The sequence below is a fragment of the Cherax quadricarinatus genome, chromosome 54, assembly GCF_038502225.1.
Source record: "Cherax quadricarinatus isolate ZL_2023a chromosome 54, ASM3850222v1, whole genome shotgun sequence".
NCBI classification, from domain to species: Eukaryota; Metazoa; Arthropoda; class Malacostraca; order Decapoda; family Parastacidae; genus Cherax; species Cherax quadricarinatus.
Genome location: NC_091345.1, coordinates 16397061 through 16421141, shown reverse-complemented (window position 1 = coordinate 16421141; position 24081 = coordinate 16397061). Strand labels below are relative to the sequence as shown.

The window sequence follows — 24081 nt, the reverse complement described above, 5'->3', positions numbered from 1 at the left end:
AGAGGTTCTTGATAGTGCCGAGGGGCTCTTGATCCAAGGGATTGGACCTGAACCTCAGTGCCTCCCATTCTCTCAGGCGTCGTGTGAAGACCTATGGGTTTATGACTCTCCCCTAAATTGTAGTAATGTAATGATGGTGCGAGGAATTTTGGCTGCACTTCCCCGAGGTTATAATTATGACTGAACTCTACTGTATCTTACAGCTAGGCTTTAAATAATAAAATATTAGGACCCTAATGGAAATAAATCACTTTGATTATTTTGTGTTATCCTTGCGAGTAATTTATACGTGTCACTGTGTATGATAATTGTACTTATGTGTTCCTGTACCAAAGTAAACCTACCTACTTGATGCAACTCAGACGTTGGTTTACATTTTTTCAAAACGATCATTATAAACCTTGCTGATTGATACCAACATAGTTTTCTAAAGACACGTGAACAAACATTAGGACATGTTTATTAGAAAACATTTTGATCCTGGGACCTTGATACATGTAGTTTCAAAAGTGATCGAGGTCCCAGGACTGAAACGGTTTCTAATAAGTATGTACTAGTGTTTGCTTGTGTAACTTTTTAAACCAAAATCTATGAACACCAATGGAAATAAGTAAGGACCCCAATAAGAATAAGTCACTGACTTTTTTGGGTTATCCTAGGTAATTTACACTGTGTTATAATTGTAACTATATGTACAGATGATTGCTGATGTTATGAATGAAAAGAAGTTGGATGTCCTGGCCCTAAGCGAAACAAAGCTGAAGGGGGTAGGAGAGTTTCAGTGGGGGGAAATAAATGGGATTAAATCTGGAGTATCTGAGAGAGTTAGAGCAAAGGAAGGGGTAGCAGTAATGTTAAATGATCAGTTATGGAAGGAGAAAAGAGAATATGAATGTGTAAATTCAAGAATTATGTGGATTAAAGTCAAGGTTGGATGCGAGAAGTGGGTCATAATAAGCGTGTATGCACCTGGAGAAGAGAGGAATGCAGAGGAGAGAGAGAGATTTTGGGAGATGTTAAGTGAATGTATAGGAGCCTTTGAACCAAGTGAGAGAGTAATTGTGGTAGGGGACTTGAATGCTAAAGTAGGAGAAACTTTTAGAGAGGGTGTGGTAGGTAAGTTTGGGGTGCCAGGTGTAAATGATAATGGGAGCCCTTTGATTGAACTTTGTATAGAAAGGGGTTTAGTTATAGGTAATACATATTTTAAGAAAAAGAGGATAAATAAGTATACACGATATGATGTAGGGCGAAATGACAGTAGTTTGTTGGATTATGTATTGGTAGATAAAAGACTGTTGAGTAGACTTCAGGATGTACATGTTTATAGAGGGGCCACAGATATATCAGATCACTTTCTAGTTGTAGCTACACTGAGAGTAAAAGGTAGATGGGATACAAGGAGAATAGAAGCATCAGGGAAGAGAGAGGTGAAGGTTTATAAACTAAAAGAGGAGGCAGTTAGGGTAAGATATAAACAGCTATTGGAGGATAGATGGGCTAATGAGAGCATAGGCAATGGGGTCGAAGAGGTATGGGGTAGGTTTAAAAATGTAGTGTTAGAGTGTTCAGCAGAAGTTTGTGGTTACAGGAAAGTGGGTGCAGGAGGGAAGAGGAGCGATTGGTGGAATGATGATGTAAAGAGAGTAGTAAGGGAGAAAAAGTTAGCATATGAGAAGTTTTTACAAAGTAGAAGTGATGCAAGGAGGGAAGAGTATATGGAGAAAAAGAGAGAAGTTAAGAGAGTGGTGAAGCAATGTAAAAAGAGAGCAAATGAGAGAGTGGGTGAGATGTTATCAACAAATTTTGTTGAAAATAAGAAAAAGTTTTGGAGTGAGATTAACAAGTTAAGAAAGCCTAGAGAACAAATGGATTTGTCAGTTAAAAATAGGAGAGGAGAGTTATTAAATGGAGAGTTAGAGGTATTGGGAAGATGGAAGGAATATTTTGAGGAATTGTTAAATGTTGATGAAGATAGGGAAGCTGTGATTTCGTGTATAGGGCAAGGAGGAATAACATCTTGTAGGAGTGAGGAAGAGCCAGTTGTGAGTGTGGGGGAAGTTCGTGAGGCAGTAGGCAAAATGAAAGGGGGTAAGGCAGCCGGGATTGATGGGATAAAGATAGAAATGTTAAAAGCAGGTGGGGATATAGTTTTGGAGTGGTTGGTGCAATTATTTAATAAATGTATGGAAGAGGGTAAGGTACCTAGGGATTGGCAGAGAGCATGCATAGTTCCTTTGTATAAAGGCAAAGGGGATAAAAGAGAGTGCAAAAATTATAGGGGGATAAGTCTGTTGAGTGTACCTGGTAAAGTGTATGGTAGAGTTATAATTGAAAGAATTAAGAGTAAGACGGAGAATAGGATAGCAGATGAACAAGGAGGCTTTAGGAAAGGTAGGGGGTGTGTGGACCAGGTGTTTACAGTGAAACATATAAGTGAACAGTATTTAGATAAGGCTAAAGAGGTCTTTGTGGCATTTATGGATTTGGAAAAGGCATATGACAGGGTGGATAGGGGGGCAATGTGGCAGATGTTGCAAGTGTATGGTGTAGGAGGTAGGTTACTGAAAGCAGTGAAGAGTTTTTACGAGGATAGTGAGGCTCAAGTTAGAGTATGTAGGAAAGAAGGAAATTTTTTCCCAGTAAAGGTAGGCCTTAGACAAGGATGTGTGATGTCACCGTGGTTGTTTAATATATTTATAGATGGGGTTGTAAGAGAAGTAAATGCGAGGGTCTTGGCAAGAGGCGTGGAGTTAAAAGACAAAGAATCACACACAAAGTGGGAGTTGTCACAGCTGCTCTTTGCTGATGACACTGTGCTCTTGGGAGATTCTGAAGAGAAGTTGCAGAGATTGGTGGATGAATTTGGTAGGGTGTGCAAAAGAAGAAAATTAAAGGTGAATACAGGAAAGAGTAAGGTTATGAGGATAACAAAAAGATTAGGTGATGAAAGATTGAATATCAGATTGGAGGGAGAGAGTATGGAGGAGGTGAATGTATTCAGATATTTGGGAGTGGACGTGTCAGCGGATGGGTCTATGAAAGATGAGGTGAATCATAGAATTGATGAGGGAAAAAGAGTGAGTGGTGCACTTAGGAGTCTGTGGAGACAAAGAACTTTGTCCTTGGAGGCAAAGAGGGGAATGTATGAGAGTATAGTTTTACCAACGCTCTTATATGGGTGTGAAGCGTGGGTGATGAATGTTGCAGCGAGGAGAAGGCTGGAGGCAGTGGAGATGTCATGTCTGAGGGCAATGTGTGGTGTGAATATAATGCAGAGAATTCGTAGTTTGGAAGTTAGGAGGAGGTGCGGGATTACCAAAACTGTTGTCCAGAGGGCTGAGGAAGGGTTGTTGAGGTGGTTCGGACATGTAGAGAGAATGGAGCGAAACAGAATGACTTCAAGAGTGTATCAGTCTGTAGTGGAAGGAAGGCGGGGTAGGGGTCGGCCTAGGAAGGGTTGGAGGGAGGGGGTAAAGGAGGTTTTGTGTGCGAGGGGCTTGGACTTCCAGCAGGCATGCGTGAGCGTGTTTGATAGGAGTGAATGGAGACAAATGGTTTTTAATACTTGACGTGCTGTTGGAGTGTGAGCAAAGTAACATTTATGAAGGGATTCAGGGAAACCGGCAGGCCGGACTTGAGTCCTGGAGATGGGAAGTACAGTGCCTGCACTCTGAAGGAGGGGTGTTAATGTTGCAGTTTAAAAACTGTAGTGTAAAGCACCCTTCTGGCAAGACAGTGATGGAGTGAATGATGGTGAAAGTTTTTCTTTTTCGGGCCACCCTGCCTTGGTGGGAATCGGCCGGTGTGATAATAATAAAAAAAAAAAAAATGTACCTGTGCCTAAATAAGCTTATTTACTCACCACGAAATGAGAATATAAGAATACTTTTTCAAGGCTGAGGTACTGATAACCTCGTCTTTATTCTTAAGTTCATGTGTGTGTATTGTATCAATAAAGCCACTGGTTGGCAAAATGTTTATAAAGTAAACCACGGAATGGGTGAGTTTTGAATCCATGGCAAGTGAGGCCTTATTATCTCCCATTACCCAGGATCTGTATGACCATGATAGGTTTAGCACTTTCCTGTGAATATAATAGTCTGAGTGTCAGAAGAAGGAAAGGAATCCTTTTGAGGATCCCAGAGGAAATGAAATCACTTTGACTTTTTGGGGGGTTATCCTAGGTAATTTACACATGTTAAAGTATGCAATAAAATCACAGTAAACAGGTGATATCACAATAAAATAATCACAATGAAAATTAATAGTGAAATTCCAGGTGTTTCTGTAATTTCTCACATTATCAATCAATAGTAAAAGTAATACTATTCCTTGATAATGTGAGAAACCACAAAAGTGCTTGGAATTTCACTATACGTACATGTATTTTTCACTTATTATTTTGCATGTTCTGTCAGCATAGTTGCTGATCCCCTTCATGTGTTGTATAGCTTATCTGAGTACCATAGTTAGCACCAGCCATATGTTTTACATACACGATCCCTTGCTAGACCTAGGGACTAGTTTGTGTGACGTCACGTGATGCACATGTGTACGTGAGAACCTCGGTAACCTCCTCAGTCCCGGTAGGTCTACGGAAGGTAAGAGATGGCAGGCTGGACAAGCTCTCCCACTACCCCTTTATACTCCAGTGTGTTAACTACACCCGTCTATCCCCTTACGACAAATTGGTGACAGCGGTGTGGGCGTAAAATTGATAATTATGCCGATGCACGGAGATTAATTTCTACTGAGCAGGCCACCATTTCGTGACCGGCGTCTAAGCGTCCCGAGACAGGTGTTTCCATCCCAAGCCCCACATCCAAGCATCCACCAGCCTGTTTGCTTCCTATTTTACTGGTCAGTCTCTGTGTATTAGTGTTTATTTGCATTACTTCCGAGGGTTGACCAGAGTTTGCAAATTAAGCCAAGCCAGTCTGTGGGAGTCCAACCCAGCCCTACACCATTCCAGCTTTGCCTGCTAAGCCAGCTTTCCACTCCTGCTGTGCTCATCATTAAAAGTTCTCAAGCCAGTCTGTGTGAAGGGTTAAGCCAAGCAAGTCAGCAACTAACCCAGGTGTCCTACCCCAGTACTCAAGCAAGCCACGTGGGTACAGTCTCCTCCATCGCTCTGTGCTTCAAGTTCCAAGCCATTCTGAGTGCTTTATCATCTCTATGGTGTTGTGGTATTTTGTGGGTTTTTTTAAGCCAGCCCGGCTTCGAATATTTTCGTGCCTAGTGTGGGTGTCCAGTGGCTTACGCCCCTCATCCCATAAGCCCAGTCACCACGCGCTGCCTCAAGCACTCGCCCACCACCACCACTGTTTTTTTTTACCCTTATCACGGGTTCTAACACCATATTTTACGGACCACATAGAGGGTCAAGAGCCAGGTGTGTTCCTTCGTCAGTTTGTGCCATCGTAAAAGCCTCCTGTGAGAGTTCATCGTCGATTTAAGTGGAAATTCTTCGAGGCGTCATCGTGTGGAATGGGAACGCTGTCAACCACCATCCTCCACCGTCCACCTCATTCTACAACGTCGCTACAGTGTTAATGAATTTTTTTTTTCATGCACATTTGCGTGCGTTGAGACAATTTTCTTGACAGTGATTTCTTAGTGACATTCATTGACTCTTGATTAGACTGTGTTCATTATATACTATTTGCAATATTTTTTTTTTCTTCAGTGTTAATTTTCGTGCTTTATTTTTTCTTTTTTATATATATACTTAAAGTAAGTACCTTAATGTTTTTCCTTGTATGCAATATATAAGCAGTATAAACTTGTGTTTACACTTCACAATTATCTTGTGTTCACAGTATTGTGTTCCTTGCCTCGTAATTTATGCATTGAAGTAATTCAGTAACTTATCTTATACTCTGCATCACAACTCAGTGTTGTCTTTTTTTTTTTTTTTTCATTCATTTGCCATTTTATTTTTTTTTGTGTGTTGAACATTCTTGTGTTAATTCATTTAGCCACTGTCTAATTTGTCTTATCTCCACAGACAATACCCCTCAAGGAAGGTTTCTTGATGTTGGTGAGGGGCTTTTTATTTAGGGAATTGGCAGCTCCCCGAATTAAGCCTAAATGCCTTCCACATCCCCCCCCCAGGCGCTGTATAATCCTCTGGGTTTAGCGCTTCCCCCTTGATTATAATAATAATAATAATCCACAGACAATAGTGCCATTATTTTGTTTGAAGCAAGAGAATTAATTTCCAATTTTTTTCAAACCTCAAGTCTCATTACAGAATAATTTCTTAGCAGTTTTACATATATACTTCACAAGTTTCACTTAGCTCATTGCAGACAGACAGTACAAGCTGCAGAAGAAGATAGACCTTTGTCTATGATGATTTCACTAAGTTTTTTTTTCATTTTTGTCAGATCTCCATAAATATCCAATTAAATGTCCAGAATCGTGGTCTTCTTCCTTGGCTTAGGACCATCAGGGCAATTCTTTCTACCAGTGGATGTATACTGCTTGACATGATTAGTCGTTAAATAGTGTTGAAATGGGGCAGAAGTTTTGAATAACACAAACGCAAAACATTTATTCTTCCCTATTTTTTAAAAAACGAAATGAAGTCTTGGCACAAGTCTACTCTAAATAGTAGCTAGCCAGGCAGGTAGCTCGCCTCATTGTTAAAAACCTAACACTGCTTTATCTCTGGCCTGATTTAGGTTTTGCCACAAACATTGAACCAATAGATGAGGTACATGAATGCTAGTTGAAATCAGGGCAAGTTACCTCTCTTTTCCCTCCTGCCAGTTCTACGAGGTATTTGGAATTGGGTCAGTTTATTTTAAGGTAAGGAATGCTTCTTTAGGTCTGATCTATAGTAGAGGAAGTGGGGGAGGATTATTTGTAGGCATATAGTAGATCCTGCATGGAAAAATTAAGGTTTCAGCTGACCATCCAGTGTTGACTTGAAAAAGTTATTTCCAGTCTAAGAAGTGATGTCTTGGACAACTGCAGGGTCAGGGTTTCCTGAACCATTAAGAGGTCTATGTGATTAGTATGTCTATATATGAAGGGATACTGTTATTTTATGTTGATTTGAAGATTAAATAGATGAAAGTAGCTTAGTCTAGATCAAGATATGTATTTCCAACCAATTAGCTGTACTGCTTTAAAGCAAATTCTTGCTTTGAGACAGATATCCAGATCTTGGTATACTGTACTGTCTACTTACCAGTTGATAACCAGGATCATTGTCCAATATCTGGCTGCCTCAATGATCTGAGTACTGTATCACCCTTTTTATTTCTTAAATTCTTTCTGAACAGAATCTGAAGACTCGTCACCAGAGATGCGACCACCTGCAAGGCGAGTTACTCGACCCACTGTTACTGGTACTGTACACATTGTAGGTAACCTACTAGTTTGTTGCAAATCATGACAAATAGCCTATAACTGACTTAACAAAGTTAACTTTTATATAACCTTTGGCTTTGCTGTACATAATTCTTTGTAAATTATTTTATAGTTAATATTTTTTAATTTTTTTGCAGATCAGCTTCTATGGCTAATATATCAGTGAATGACTAAGAGATTGGAATTCTAGCAAGAGTAGCTTAGCTCAGTCAAAGATAGGAGCATCAACATTCAATTTTTCTGGCAGCCCTTCAAGCAGCTTCTGCTCTGTCATCTGGTAAGTATTACAGCAGTGGTGTGTGGGTAACCTCATCTCATTACACCTTTAACTCTTACCTTGTAAATTATTTTATGTATGTTTCCAACATTTTTTTTTTTATTTAGCTACATGACAAAACCCCTAGTGAACTGTACTAATGGAGCAAATAATGGGGGCCGACTCCACCAGTTCAAGTTATTCAAACTTCTGGAGAGAGAGAGAGAGAGACTTAAATGGCCACTTTTGACAGCTCTAAAATGCAACTCGCAAAATCCAGTTAGCTCCTTATGTTAGGTGAATAGGTGTATATAATGCTTCTTGCTTCAGGATCTTAATAGTGCAGTCTATAAACTGCTTAATTGGTGCTGTTTCATTGATGTACCTCAACTCGTGCCTATGTAGATGACTGCACTCATTTACTTAAGCAAGAGAGGAAATGATAGCTGCTCATAGGAATATTTTTCTTAAATAGAGGTAGATCAATGGAGTGAATTACAAGAGGATGTAGTAAGTCCCTCAACCATTGAAAATTTAAGTAAAATTACATAATGAACAAATTATTAGATGGGACACCCTGAGCATTGCTCTGCTCCTGTAGGTACAAATAGGTAATTACATCAATCCATTACTGTATATCAACCTGATAAAAATGATAACAGGTTATATTTGCTTCTGAGAAAACAAAAGATGGTGATGCCTAGACAAGTTACTAAAGCAACTGTAGTGAGAATTAATGGAAGTCATAGAGCCCAGCTGTGAAGTTGATATTCTTGGGGTGATGTGTGACTTGGCACCTTGGCCAGGTGTTACATAAGCCAGACTATGGTAGCTATATAGGCTAGCAAGCCATTAGCAGCAACAGCCTGGTTGACCTGGCAGTCAACAAGGCTAGTAAATGATGTGGTGATACCAACAAACTGAGTTCTAAGAACACTTGTGTACAGTTCAGAACATTTATTAAAGGAAGACTTTTGCCATGAGTGGCTTCATGTCCTGGTCACTGCTGTCTTCCCATTGTGGATGAGGATATTCTTGGCCAGGAATTTGATACATGGGGTTTCTCATCAGTTATTGGTTTTTGTTTCTTTGGGAAATGGTTATCTAATTTGTTTGGGTAAGCTAAAATTATGTTGCCAAATGCTTACTTATTTCTTGTAAGCTACTGTAGATGTGTCATTAATATAATCTTTGGAGTCAGTGTGGTTACTTTATATTGGGTTGTTTTGTGTAAGCTCATGAATGGGTGGGGGGGGGGGAGAGAGAATGGGCAAGAGTGAATGGGTGGGGGGGGGGAGGAAGAGGAAGGGGAGAGATAAGGGGGAAGGAGAGAGAAATGGTTGGAGAAAGAGAACGAGAAAATGAGAGAATGAGAATAAGAGTGAGAATGGACGAGAGAATTGAATAGAATCAATGAGAATGTATAGATATTGAAAGATATATAATGAGGGTAAGAGAGAGGAGACTACAATAGGTGTAAGAAAAGGGACAGCGAAAGAATTATTTAGACAGCTGTCGTTAAAAAAATAATTCACAAGATAGACTGAAACCCCAATTTTCTGTGCCATAGATATTTTAAGAGCTTGAAGGTATGCGCACCACATTCTCCTTGTCTCAGTATCCATGGTAAGCAGTGTTAACGCTAGCACTGCTAACGTCAATAATTTAGTTGCCACTCCTAAACATGAATGTATTTTGTGGTATTGAATATTGAGTGGGTAGGTATGATGGAATATTACTGGGAAACATGGCTAGCTTCATACCCACAGTGACTTTCATGGGAAGGGACTTTATGTATTTTTATCATGTATTTAACTCTTGGAGTAGCTTAACAGCACACAACTTGTTTCCTCCTTGTAATTCATGAAATAATTTAACAGCACACTACTTGTTTCCACTATGTAGTTCATGGAGTAACTTAACAGCACTTAGCTTGTACCCTCCATGTAACTCGGAATAATGTAGCTGCACACTGCATATGTTCCCGCTATGTAACTTTAGAATAACAAATCAACACACTGCTTATGTTCCCACCATGTAATTTCTACATAGTGTAAAGTGCACTGCACATGTTCTCACTACATAATTCTTACATGATGGCATAGCAGCACTGGGTGCACTGTTAAATTAAAATGTTTTGGTTAAATGGTAGCATGTGGCACACGAGTGTTGAGTGTATTGGTGTTTGTGGCTAGCCGTGTCACTCAGTGATCACTTGACGACAGTGATGAAAACTCTCTCATGAACCAAATTGACCATACCATTTTTTGTGCTCTCCTTTCCACGATAGGCCAGGCTGATAGTGGCCATCATAGTCTTTATATGAACGTGATAGAATGACTTCCTTATGGTACTAGCTTGTATACTTGTATTTGTAGTAGTAAGTAGTAGTAGTAGTATATGCCAAATATAAGGATTTACATACATTGTGTGTGTGTGTCTGTGTCTCTGTGTCTGTCTGTCTGTCTCTGTCTGTCTCTGTCTCTGTCTCTCTGTCTGTGTCTGTCTGTGCAAGTGAGTGTGTGCATGTGCACATACATATATACACTCTCATAGTTTGTACCGGATCTGTAAGTACATCATTTCAAATATTTAGAGGTTATTGACGAGTGCTCACTTAACCTTGATGAACGGACTTGTGTCCTATAGGCCTTTATTATTACTATTATTATATCAAGGGGGAGGTGCTAAACCTGTAGGGGGTCATGCAGTGCATGGGAGTAGAAGGTAATCAGGTTTGATCCAAGGAAACAGTAGCTCCAAATACATGAATTAAACAACCATCCAAGCCCCTCCATTGAAGGGTGGTGGTGGTGAATAAGGAGGAGGAGCCAGTCAAATACAAAGAAAGGGGAGCACTGCAAGGAAGCTAGGTGCCCACAGAGGGAGAGAAAGTGCACAGAGGTGGGGGGAAAGGGGAAGTGGTGAAATAAAGGAACAGAAACACGAGACAGAAGAAAGACAACCCGGAGGAGAAAAAGGAAAGAGGAAAGGGGAAGAGGGAGAAGAAAAAGAAAAAATGAGGAATCAGGTTAAGTCATGGGTGTTCTGAAGTTTGGAGCATTTTACAATGTAGTGGGAGAGGAAGGCACCTACAGAGATGAAGCCAGGACTAAGATTCATACAAGGAAAGTTGTGTATTAGAGAGGATTCAACTAGATGGCGACTGTTAGTTGGAAGTAGGGAAGACAGTCTTCCCTTACTTCCAACTCTAACAGTTGCTGTCTAGTTGAATCCTCTCTAATACACAACTTTCCTTGTATGAATCTTAGTCCTGGCTTCGTCTCTGTAGATGCCTTCCTCTCCCACTACATTGTAAAATGCTCCAAACTTCAGAACACCCATGACTTAACCTGATTCCTCATTTTTTCTTTTTCTCCTCCCTCTTCCCCTTTCCTCTTTCCTTTTTCTCCTCTGGGTTGTCTTTCTTCTGTCTCGTGTTTCTGTTCCTTTATTTCACCACTTCCCCTTTCCCCCAACCTCTGTGCACTTGCTCTCCCTCTGTGGGCACCTAGCTCCCTGGCAGTGCTTTCCTTTGTATTTGACTGGCTCCTCCTTATTCCCCACTATTACCACTGCTACTACCACCACCACCTCCTGCCTATATATAGCCGTCCTGCTCCACTTCTGGTTAGTGTGACTTTGTAAATGGTCCAAGTCGGACCGAAACATCGTCGTAAGCTCCTCTTCTATGTGCGGGTTATTTGTGTATCGTTCCAGTCACGGTATTGTGCCTTTTGTTACCTAATTCATTACTAGTGTGTGGAAGTATAATCAACAGTAACATTTATACTGTATGAGTATGTACAGTATTATTGGTTTTGAACATATCAACCATCTCCCACCAGGGTAGTGTGACCTGAAGATTTTGATTTGTTTACTTTCCGTCTCCCTGCTGTAGGGTCACCTTAATGCAGAGGTGGTGTTTGAGACGTTTGTCTACGGGAAAAAGGCTTCTCTGGGAGGTGGATCCAACTCGATATTGGGTAGTGTTCTGACTAAAAGCCCAGCATCTTTTTTTGTTTTTAGCATAGTTTGCTGTTACTTAGTCTATCATTTGGAGAAAAATTTGTGGATATGATTTGTGGATTTTTTTTTTTTTTACACAGGTCGGCCATCTCCCACCGAGGCAGGGTGACCCAGAAAGAAAGAAAATCCCCAAAATGAAAATACAATCATCAGACGAGCCTGGCCCATGGCCGGGCTCAGAGAGTAGGTATACTTTCAAAATTCTTCAAAAGTATCATTCAACACTTTCACCTCACTCACACACAATCGCTGTTTTTGCAGAGGTCCTCAGAACACAACAGTTTAGAAGCATATACGTATAAAGATACACAACATACCCCTCCAAACTGTTAATATCCCGAAACCCCTCCTTTAGAGTGCAGGCATTGTATTTGGAATTTCCAGGACTCGAGTCTGGCTATATAAAAATAACCGGTTTCCCTGAATCCCTTCACTAAATATTACCCTGCTCACACTCCAACAGATCATCAGGTCCCAAATACCATTCGTCTCCATTCGCTCCTATCAAACACGCTCATGCACGCCTGCTGGAAGTCCAAGCCCCTCGCCCCCAAAACCTCCCTTACCCCTTCCTTCCAAACTTTTTGAGGACAACCCCTACTCCGCCTTCCTTCTCCTACAGATTTAAATGCTCTCCATGTCATTCTACTTCGATCCATTCTCTCTAAATGGCCAAACCACCTCAACAACCCCTCTTCAGCCCTCTAATACTTTTATTAACTCCACACCTTCTCCTAATTTCCACACTCCGAATTTTCTGCATAATATTTACACCACACATTACCCTTAGACAGGGCATCTCCACTGCCTCCAACCTCCTCCTCGCTGCTGCATTCACAACCCAAGCTTCACACCCATATAAGAGTGTTGGTACTACTATACTTTCATACATTCCCTTCTTTACCTCCATAGATATCGTTTTTTGTCTCCACATATACCTCAACGCACCACTACCCTTTTTTCCCTCATCAGTTCTATGATTAACCTCATCCTTCATAAATCCATCCGCCGACACGTCAGCTCCCAAGTACAGTAGGGCCCCGCTTTATGGCGTTCCGCTAATATGGTCATTTCAAATTATGACCAAAACTCGCTATACGACTCCCACCACAAGTGACGGCAAGAATAACATTTTCTCTAACATAAGAGAAAATTTGTTACTGGGGGTATCTGTAGAAAATTATTCCTTTCGTATGTATGCAAGTTTATTCAGGTATACACAAATACACTGAAGTTACATAGATTATCATGCATAACAGCACATGTATAAAGAACCTCGGATAACCCAAAAAAGTCAGTGACTTATTTTCATCGCATTCACTCAGAGCGTCATTTCTTCTAAAAATGGTGTTACATGAGAGTGGGAGTGTTCTTCTTTATTTATTCTACTGTATCATTGTAGAGACAACTTGTACACAATGTAACTTGTACACAAACCAGACGTGTACACTTTCATTGTTTACAAAACTTATGTTCGCCTGGTTTGTTTACATAACTCAGCACCTGTCCTCTCTCATGTACTCATTCCCTCTCTCATTTATTCGTTTTATCTCGTTTACTCACTCCTGGCCCTACATTAAGACTACAAATATTTTAAGGTAAGTAATTAGTGAACTGTATATGCATTTTATCGCTCTGGGATGCTTAAATATCATAGAATATACACCTACCATCCGGCTTACGACAGAGTTCGGTTCCGAGAAACCGGTCGTAAGTCGAACTTTGCTACTGAATATCAACATAACATTTTTGCAATGACTTTTTTATTGTTTTATTTTGGTATTTCATGTTTTACTTGACTTTTTATGCTGTTAGTACTGTATTTTATACTGAAAGGTTTAGGATAAACACTGTGTACAACACAAACACTTGTTTATTTCCCAGAAATTTGGCATAAAAAACACGGTCGTAAGTCGAGTCGTCGTAAGTCAAGCAGGTCATAAGTCGGATGGTAGGTGTATGTGTGGGTAGAATGGCCTGGTATGGTAGCCTGGCTGACTACCATACATACCACACTTGATTTCTTACAATAAATACTACTCATCTCACCCTAGATTAAGACTACAAATATTTTAAGTAATGAGTAAACTGTATATGCAGTTTATCACTCTGGGATGCTTAAATGTAATAGAATATTAAGTGTAGGTGGGGTGGCCTGGTATGGTAGCTCGGCTGACTACCATACATGTGGAAAATAATTTCTCAAAAATTATGCTGTGTAAATAAACCTGATAAATTCATTACTAGTGTTCTGTTGTGTGTATTTTAAAGTGAACTGACAGGGAAGCTCTGCGCCTGCGCTGACGAGCAGGGAAGAGACGCCATTGTTTTTGAATGTGATACGAGCACGCTAGTGTAATGTGCATAATTTTCGTCGCTCTAGAGGTTATATTGGGCTTAAACCTCTCAAATAGGAGCCGAAATTGTTGGAATTGCAGTCCTGCAGAATGTGAGAATTAGATGAATGGACAGGACCCAATAATTAGATGGAAACAGGATATTACCCCAGCTAAGTGTTGTCTAATTTGTGTTAGATTCTGGCCAGTTTCTTCATAAATTTGGACAGGGGGTGGGTTCTGTATGTGACACACCATGATCTCCAGACTAATTGGCGAGTCTTATGATTATAAATTCTCCTTCTGTTACATAAATGTGTATATGTAATGATTTATTAATTTTAATATACAGTCCACATGTTTATATTAATTTTTACCAGAATTCCTGGTGATGTATATTTCATTTACAATTAATATAGGTCTAGAGCAACTTGTGGGTATGACAGTTGTGTATCTATGTAACTTTGATAAATAATAATTATCTTTGTTACCATTTACTGGTATGTACCTTATGAGTTGCATCCAGGTAAATTTAATTTTCCACAATACATACCACACTTGATTTCTTACAATAAATACTACTTGTCTCACCCTAGATTAAGACTATAAATATTTTAAGGTAAGTAATGAGTGCACTGTGTGTATTGTACTTTTGTTTCTTGATACCTAGTTGTATTGATAAGTTAATATGTTAGTGTAAACTTATCTAGTACTTGTATGCATTTATAGGGGGAAAAAAAGGGTGTTCCACTTTACATCGATTTCCGCTTTACGGCGGTAACCTGGAACCTAATCTGCCGTATAAGTGGGGCCCTACTGTATCTGAAAACGTTCACTTCTTCCATACTCCTCCTACCCAATTTGATATCCAATTTTTCTTTAAATAATTGTTCACTTTCAACTTTCTACCTTTACACACTCCCAAATTCATCCACTAACCTCTGCAATTTTTCTTTAGAATCACCCATAAGCACAGTATCAGCAAAAAGTAACTGTTACTTCCCATTTTGTATTTGATTCCCCGTAATTTAATCCCATCCCTCTCCCGAACACCCTAGCATTTACTTCTTTTACAACCCCATCTATAAATATATTACACAACCATGGTGACATTACACATCCCTGTCTAAGACCTACTTTTACCGGGAAGTAGTCTCCCTCTCTTCTACATACCCTAACCTGAGCCTCACTGTCCTCATAAAAACTCTTTACAGCATTTAGTAACTTACCACCTATTCCATATACAATACTTGCAACATCTACCACATTGCTCCCCTGTCCACTCTATCATATGCCTTTTCTAAATCCATAAATGCAATAAAAACTTCCCTACCTTTATCTAAATACTGTTCACATATATGCTTCAATGTAAACACCTAATCTACACATCCCCTACTCACTCTAAAACCTCCTTGCTCATCTGCAATCCTACATTCTGTCTTGCCTCTAATTCTTTCAGTAATGACCATACTGTACACTTTTCCTGGTATACTCAGTAAACTAATTCCTCTATAATTTTTACAGTATCTTTTGTCCCCCTTCCCTTTATATAAAGGGACTATACATGCTCTCCGCCAATCCCTAGGTACCTTCCCCTCTTTCATACATTTGATACTTATTTCTTGACTTAATTGCCAGGGAAACTTGAGAGAGCAGCCTTGGATCTCAAGGACTTGGTAAAATTAGTAGTCTCAAAGAATAGAGGGAAATTTAATTGCTACGCTTGCCAATTATAAATTCCGTATTCAAAATCTACAACTGGAAAAATGAAACCTGCAGAAGACACAAACACTCTGTCAAGCACACCAGGAGGAAGTCGACAGACTAAAACATGATCTTAGGTATGTACTTATTGATTTTCAAACATAGTTTGGGAGTAGAAATATTTTGTAGAATAAAATGTTATAGAAATATTGTATGGCAGAACTCTTTAGTACAGTGGACCCCCGAGTTTCGTGATTAATCCATTCCAGAGCGCATGCCGAACGTCAAAATCGCCAAATGGCGAAACCATTTTCCCCATAAGAAATAATGGAAATAAAATTAATCCATTCCCGACACCCAAAAATATTAATTTTTTTTTTCCAAATTAAATATTTACATACTGAAATCAATGAGAAATAAAGTACATACATATAAAAAAATAATAACATTACACTTACCTTTACTGAAGACTTCTGGGTGGATGGAAGATGGGAGGAGGGGATAGGAGGAAGGTGTACACTATTGTTTGAAAGGAGAATCTCCTTCTATTAGGACTTCAGGTATAAAGTCCTTATCTGGGGTTACTTCCCTTTTTTGTTTTTTAAAGACACTGGGAACAACTTGAGTCACTGGACCCCTGTCGCACACAATATCTGTCCAGAGAGCTCTGTTTCTGGCGTTTCTTTAAGATTTCCCTGAAGTGGGAACATGTTGCAGATATGGCTTGTTTCAGCTTGGTCAGGGTGATACTTTTCAACAAAACTTTGCAACTCATTCCACTTAATCACTGAAGAAGGCACCTCCTTCACTCTTTTTCTCCTCTGAAGCAAGTTCCTCAGCTGTGGTCTGATGCTGTTCCAGTTGAAGCTCTTGCAGTTTGTCAGTGGTTAGCTCTTCCCTGTGGTCCTCCACCAACTCTTCCATATCCCCGTCACTCGCCTCCAACCCCATGGACTTGCCCAATGCCACAACACCTTCCACAACAGGCAGAGGGTCGGCAGGGTCAGTGTCTGCCTCAAACCCTTCAAAATACCTCTGGATCATGTTCCTCACTTTCTTTACCAAAGGGCTTGCACTAGCTTTCCTTGGGCCCATGGTGACTTATTTAGCAGTTGCAAGCACAAAAAACAATGGATTATTACGAAATGTGCTGTATAAACCCACGGGGTGATGGTCACATGCTGGTAAATAATGGCACTGAGTGTGAATGGTGCGGGAAACTGGCTTTGTGTGCGCGGTGACGGGTGGACGGGTACCAGATGGTCGCCAAATCATGAGTCAAATCATGAACCGCGAGGCTAGATTTTGCCGAAAAAACTTGCCGAAAGTCTGATTTCACGAAACTCGATGCTGCCAAAACTCGGGGGCCCACTGTATTTATTTTTGCATTTTTTTTTTCAACAAACTGGCTGTATCCCACCGAGGCAGGGTGGCCCAAAAAGAAAAACGAAAGTTTCTCTTTTTAAATTTAGTAATTTGTACAGAAGGGGTTACTAGCCCCTTGCTCCCGGCATTAGTTGCCTCTTGCAACACGCATGGCTTACAGAGGAAGAATTCTGTTCCACTTCCCCATGGAGATAAGAGGAAATAAAAAAACTAGAAAGAAAATAGAAGAAAACCCAGAAGGGTGTGTATATATATGCTTCTAGTACATGTATGTGTAGTGTGACCTAAGTGTAAGAAGTAGTAGCAAGACGTACCTGAAATCTTGCATGTTTGAGACAGAAAAGACACCAGCAATCCTACCATCGTGTAAAACAAAGGCTTTCGTTTTACACTCGCTTGGCAGGACGGTGGTACCTCCCTGGGTGGTTGCTGTCTTACCAACCTACTACCTACATTTTGCATGTTTATTGTTGATTTATTTTGTATATAAAATTTCAGTCTCATGATTGGTTGCTAAGGATTAATTGCTATGCTTTATCATATTGTAGATATTTTGAGACAATTTTTGTAAACCGTTGTATTTGTGCACCTCTGGCAAGACAGTGATAGTGTGAATGATGGCGAAAGAGTTTACTTTTTGGGTCACCCTACCTCGGTGAGAAATGGCCGGTGTTAAAAAAAAAATTTGTATGATAGTTTTACCAATATTTGGGTCATGCCACTTTGTTGGGAAATAGCTGCTTATTTTAAGAAATATTTGTTAGCCAATAGTCAGGTATTATATGGCATTTCCATTTTGTAAATATTGAAATGATGGTGAAAGCCAGTTGCAGAGAGGAACATTTCACCATTTGTCGGCGTTGCACTACAGTGGAACCTCGGTTTTCGTATGCCCTAGTTTATGTAAAGCTAGTACAGTAGGGCCTCGCTTTACGGCGTTTTGTCTTACGGCGTTCCGGTAGTAAGGCAATATATTACCAGAATGTACAATGTATTACTCCTTTGAACAAACAAAAAAGGAATATCAGTGAACATTTAATAGGAAAATATGGATTATAGTGTCACATGGAGAGTGCAGGTGGAGAAACGGTTACTGTGGGGAATAGACCTGACCAGCACTAGTGAATTATTGCCAGATGCCGACACAAGTGGAGGTAAACAAATATTGATCTATCTATAAGTAATATAGCGAGTGACAAGGATATATATGTGCAGTGACAGTGAACTAAATTGTAGATAAGAGTAATCTTAATTATTCCCCAGTATAGCATACAATATATAGTGCAGATATGGGAATATCTTACAAGCGACTGGCACTAGCGAACTATTGCCAGAAGTCCAGTGAAGTGTTAATAACGGATGAGTAATTACTATAGTCATAAGAGATAAAACGAGTGGTGGTAGCATTGAGGTGCAGGGAATCACAGCATACATAAATTGAACATAAAACAGGAAATAAACTTTTCCATAGAAGTGCAAGGAAAAATTAGCGTAGGCCTAGCTGTGGTGTAAATAATAAAACAATGATCCCAGTATAGTGCAGTGAAAAGTGTACTTTGAAAGAATACAGTGTATATCCTTGAGATACAGTGTACAGCACTACATAAAAGGAAATTAAATAATAATAAAAAAATAAAAATAGTGGGAGTGCAGGGGAAAGTTACCGTAGGCCTAGTGCCGTGTGAACAATATAACCATCCCAGTGTAGTACAGTGAAAAGAACAGTGTATCTTGATCAAATACATTGTATACCTGGAGTTTACCGGGAGAGAGTTCCAGGGGTCAACGCCCCTGCGGCCCGGTCTGTGACCAGGCCTCCTGGTGGATCAGAGCCTGATCAACCAGGCTGTTACTGCTGGCTGCACGCAAACCAACGTACTAGCCACAGCCCGGCTGGTCAGGAACTGACTTTAGGTGCTTGTCCAGTGCCGGCTTGAAGACTGCCAGGGGCCTTTTGGTAATCCCCCTTATGTATGCTGGGAGGCAGTTGAACAGTCTTGGGCCCCTGACACTTATTGTATGGTCTCTTAACGTGCTAGTGACACCCCTGCTTTTCATTGGGGGGATGTTGCATCGTCTGCCAAGTCTTTTGCTTTCGTAGTGAGGGATTTTCGTGTGCAAGTTCGGTACTAGTCCCTCTAGGCTTTTCCAGGTGTATATAATCATGTATCTCTCCCGCCTGCATTCCAGGGAATACAGGTTTAGGAACCTCAAGCGCTCCCAGTAATTGAGGTGTTTTATCTCCGTTATGCGCGCTGTGAAGGTTCTCTGTACATTTTCTAGGTCAGCAATTTCACCTGCCTTGAAAGGTGCTGTTAGTGTGCAGCGATATTCCAGCCTAGATAGAACAAGTGACCTGAAGAGTGTCATCATGGGCTTGGCCTCCCTAGTTTTGAAGGTTCTCATTATCCATCCTGTCATTTTTCTAGCAGATGCGATTGATACAATGTTATGGTCCTTGAAGGTTAGATCCTCCTACATGATCACTCCCAGGTCTTTGACGTTGGTGTTTCGCTCTATTTTGTGGCCAGAATTTGTTTTGTACTCTGATGAAGATTTAATTTCCTCGTGTTTACCATATCTGAGTAATTGAAATTTCTCATCGTTGAACTTCATATTGTTTTCTGCAGCCCACTGAAAGATTTGGTTGATGTCCGCCTGGAGCCTTGCAGTGTCTGCAATGGAAGACACTGTTGTGCAGATTCGGGTGTCATCTGCAAAGGAAGACACCGTGCTGTGGCTGACATCCTTGTCTATGTCAGATATGAGGATGAGGAACAAGATGGGAGCGAGTACTGTGCCTTGTGGAACAGAGCTTTTCACCGTAGCTGCCTCGGACTTTACTCTGTTGACGACTACTCTCTGTGTTCTGTTAGTGAGGAAATTATAGATCCATCGACCGACTTTTCCTGTTATTCCTTTAGCACGCATTTTGTGCGTTATTATGCCATGGTCACACTTGTCAAAGGCTTTTGCAAAGTCTGTATATATTACATCTGCATTCTTTTTGTCTTCTAGTGCATCTAGGACCTTGTCGTAGTGATCCAGTAGTTGAGACAGACAGGAGCGACCTGTTCTAAACCCATGTTGCCCTGGGTTGTGTAACTGATGGGTTTCTAGATGGGTGGCAATCTTGCTTCTTAGGATAAAATACTAGTGATAAAATACTAGTGATAAAATAAAAGGAAATAAAATTAAAAAAAATTCAGATGTGGCATTATGCCCTACCTAATATGTTGGCAATTTTCAAAGGTTCGACTTACGTCCATTTTGACTTACGACCGGTTGGTCGGAACCAAGCTTGGTCGTAAGTTGGATGGTAGGTGTATATAAAATAACCGGTTTCCCTGAATCCCTTCACTAAATATTACCCTGCTCACACTCCAACAGCTTGTCAGGTCCCAAATACCATTCATCTCCATTCACTCCTATCTAATACGCTCACGCATGCTGGCTGGAAGTCCAAGCCTCTCGCCCACAAAACCTCCTTAACCCCCTCCCTCCAACTTTTCGAGGATGACCCCTACCCCGCCTTCCTTCCTTTCCCTACAAATTTATGCGCTCTCCATGTCATTCTACTTTGATCCATTCTCTTTAAATGACCAAACCACCTCAACAACCCCTCTTCAGCCCTCTGACTAATACATTTAACTCCACACCTCCTAATTTCCAAACTCCGAATTTTCTGCATAATACTTACACCACACATTGCCTTTAGACAGGACATCTCCACTGCCTCCAACTGCCTCCTCACTGCAGCATTTACAACCCAAGCTTCACACCCATATAAGAGTGTTGGTACTACTATACTTTCATACATTCCCTTCTTTGCCTCCATAGATAACATTTTTTGTCTCCACATATACCTCAATGCATGAATGATATATCAATGAATGATACATCAATTTCTAATGACACAGTGGTGAGATGGATAAATGAGGTCTCAGAAAACATCAGTGAACAAGTTGTGGATGAAATAAAGAAATCTCCATTGTTTGACATGCAGTAGGATGAGTCAACTGATATCTCACTGTCTTTTCAGCTATTGTTATTTGCACAATACATGGCTGAGGAAAACTTCCAAGACGAGTTAGAAATTATTAACAATTTCTTTGAAGTAAATAGTCTGGATTGGGTAAATTTGGTGGGTGTTACCACTGATGGTGCACCTGTGATGCTAGGCTCAAAATCAGGCTTTCAAGCGTTGGTGAAACAGCATGCTTCATTGGTAACCCGAGTTAACTGTTTCATTCACTGAGGCACTGGCTTTCTTTCTTATGACCAGAGCTTTGGTAAGATGGGTAAGGAAGAAGGATGGGTAAGGATAGAAATATTGGAAAAGGGTGGGAGGGGGGAGAGAGGTAGGATATAAAAGGTAAGTGGCCCAACCACTTTGGTGTAATTTAAAAGGTGTATGTGAAATAATAAGATATTCTTAAAGGGGGTATAATACTAACCCATCAGTCACATAGATATAACAGATATATAAGTACATGACTCTGAATTGGTAGTAGTTATACAAGTTGCAATTGCCTTTTTTTTTTTTTTTTTTTTTTTTTTTTTTTTTTTTTTTTTTTTTTTTTTTTTTTTTTTGATTGCACAACGGATATTTAAGCGACAATGAAGGCAATAATTTCCTGGCCAGTTTATAAAGAATTACTTGACAATGGCTTCTTACAGGTGGTGTCCCGCCATAGTAAATTTAGCATAATTTTTACAGTAGAATGTTATATGTCTCCCTAATTGGGGGTGATGATTTTCTCAGTAAACATAGAAGGGTTCTGGTGTTACCCAATCATCATCAGGGAGGTTGCTCAATATCATTGGCCGATGATAATCATCTTTATGGATAAAACGATGGACCCTCTGTGGGAGAGTCATTCTTTGAGTCCTGTGAGGAGTATTGATGATATAATCCGTGGTATTTACAACGTTATCTATGGAGGCAAAGAATGGAATGTATGAAGGTATAGTAGTACCAACACTCTTATATGGATGTGAAGCTTGGGTGGCAAATGCAGCAGCGAGGAGACGGATGGAGGCAGTGGAGATGTCCTGTCTAAGGGCAATGTGTGGTGTAAATATTATGCAGAAAATTCGGAGTGTGGAAATTAGGAGAAGGTGTGGAGTTAATAAAAGCATTAGTCAGAGGGCAGAAGAGGGGTTGTTGAGGTGGTTTGGTCATTTAAAGAGAATGGATCAAAGTAGAATGACATGGGAAGCATATAAATCTATAGGGGAAGGAAAGAGGGGTAGAGGTTGTCCTCGAAAGGGTTGGAAAGAGGGGGTAAAGGAGGTTTTGTGGGCGAGGGGCTTGGACTTCCAGCAAGCGTGCATGAGCGTGTTAGATAGGAGTGAATGGAGACGAATGATACTTGGGACCTGACGATCTGTTGGAGTGTGAGCAGGGTAATATTTAGTGAAGGGATTCAGGGAAACCGGTTATTTTCTTATAGTCGGACTTGAGTCCTGGAAATGGGAAGTACAATGCCTGCACTTTAAAGGAGGGGTTTGGGATATTGGCAGTTTGGAGGGATATGTTGTGTATCTTTATACGTATATGCTTCTAAACTGTTGTATTCTGAGCACCTCTGCAAAAGCAGTGATAATGTGTGAGTGTGGTGAAAGTGTTGAATGATGATGAAAGTATTTTCTTTTTGGGGATTTTCTTTCTTTTTTGGGTCACCCTGCCTCGGTGGGAGACGACCAACTTGTTGAAAAAAAAAAAAAAAAAAAAATTTACAACTTGTAGAGGATGTTCTCTATCTGGCATGTAGAGTTCTTGCATTGCACAGTTTTCTTTTTCAGGGTGTCAAGGCGTACATTTAAGGCAGTAATATCTTGTTGTACGTGTAAATCTGCCATTTTAACTCTCTCCTCCTGGTACCCGTAATGAAGCGAAGAGCTCTATTCTGGACCCGTTGCAACCGTAGCATGTTGGTCTTTGTTGTTAATGTCATTGGGACACATGGATATTCGAGTATAGGTCTTATCGTTTTATATAGATGTTTTTTGACAAGTGGAGGGGCTTGATTGAATCGAAAGAGACTGCTAAGACCGGCTTTGGCTATGTTGATCTTTTTAGTTACACGAGATGTTGAGTGGAGCAGCCTGTCTATTTCATATCCCAAGATCTTGTTAGGGTTTCTAATGGCCACAGGTGCACCTCTGATGTAGATACCCCCTTTATCTTCAATGGTTGATGCAAAACATCCTATCGTGCTAACAAGGACATGGATAACATCATCTGCAAACTGTGTTATAATTGTATCATTAAACTCTGGTTGAGGAAGGTCATTCACATAAATGCTGAAGAGAATTGGACTAAGACAAGAACCTTGTGGGACACCCGCTGTTGGTATAAAAGGCTCTGTCGACCTGCCATGAAAGGTGATAATGATTTTTCTTTGAGTTACGAAATTATATATTAATCTGAGAAAAGTCCAGTTATGGTCTGGTAGGTCAATGAATTTGTATATAAGACCATCATGCCATAAGCTATCAAAAGCTTTATGAGCATCTCTGGTGGCAATTAGGGCAAGATTGCCCTGATGTTTTAGACTTGCTACAGTATCGAAAATAATATTTATTGCATGATGGATACCTCTGTGTTCTAAAGCCAAATTGTTTTTCAGTAAAAAGGTGATTAAACTCCATATAGTAGTTCAGTCTGTTGGAAATGATCTCAAGAACTTTTCCAGTGACTTCAAGTAAAGATATAGGTCTATAGTTCCCTGGTTGGTAGATGTCTTTATTGGGCTTAGCAAGAAAGATCATCCTAGCAGTCTTAAAAACAACTGGAAAATGTCCTGAGGCCAATATGGCATTAAAGATATTAACCAAAGACTGTTTACAATTTCTGGGTAGGAACTTTATTTGTTTCATTGTTATTCCAGAGAGACCAGGGGCTCTATTTCGCATTCTTCCAATAACCTGATTTATCTCGAGTAATGTAATAGGTCTAGTAAGCGGGTGGGCATCTTCAAG

At 40.2% G+C, this 24081-nt stretch overlaps 1 long non-coding RNA gene across 4 annotated transcripts in view; it reads left to right on the top strand.

The window, feature by feature from the left end:
* The window catches only part of LOC128699151 (uncharacterized), a 42516-nt gene that overhangs the window by 6033 nt on the left and 12402 nt on the right, over nt 1–24081 (top strand). Inside the window, exons 1-5 of one of the 4 annotated variants that reach the window (XR_011393505.1) lie at nt 3817–4604; nt 7296–7375; nt 7521–7660; nt 11749–11851; nt 15643–15845. This is a non-coding gene — a long non-coding RNA (uncharacterized lncRNA). Of the gene's footprint in view, nt 1–3816; nt 4605–7295; nt 7376–7520; nt 7661–11748; nt 11856–15642; nt 15846–24081 lie in introns of those variants that run through there. The other 3 variants (XR_011393504.1, XR_011393506.1, XR_011393507.1) reach the window with 3 other exon arrangements.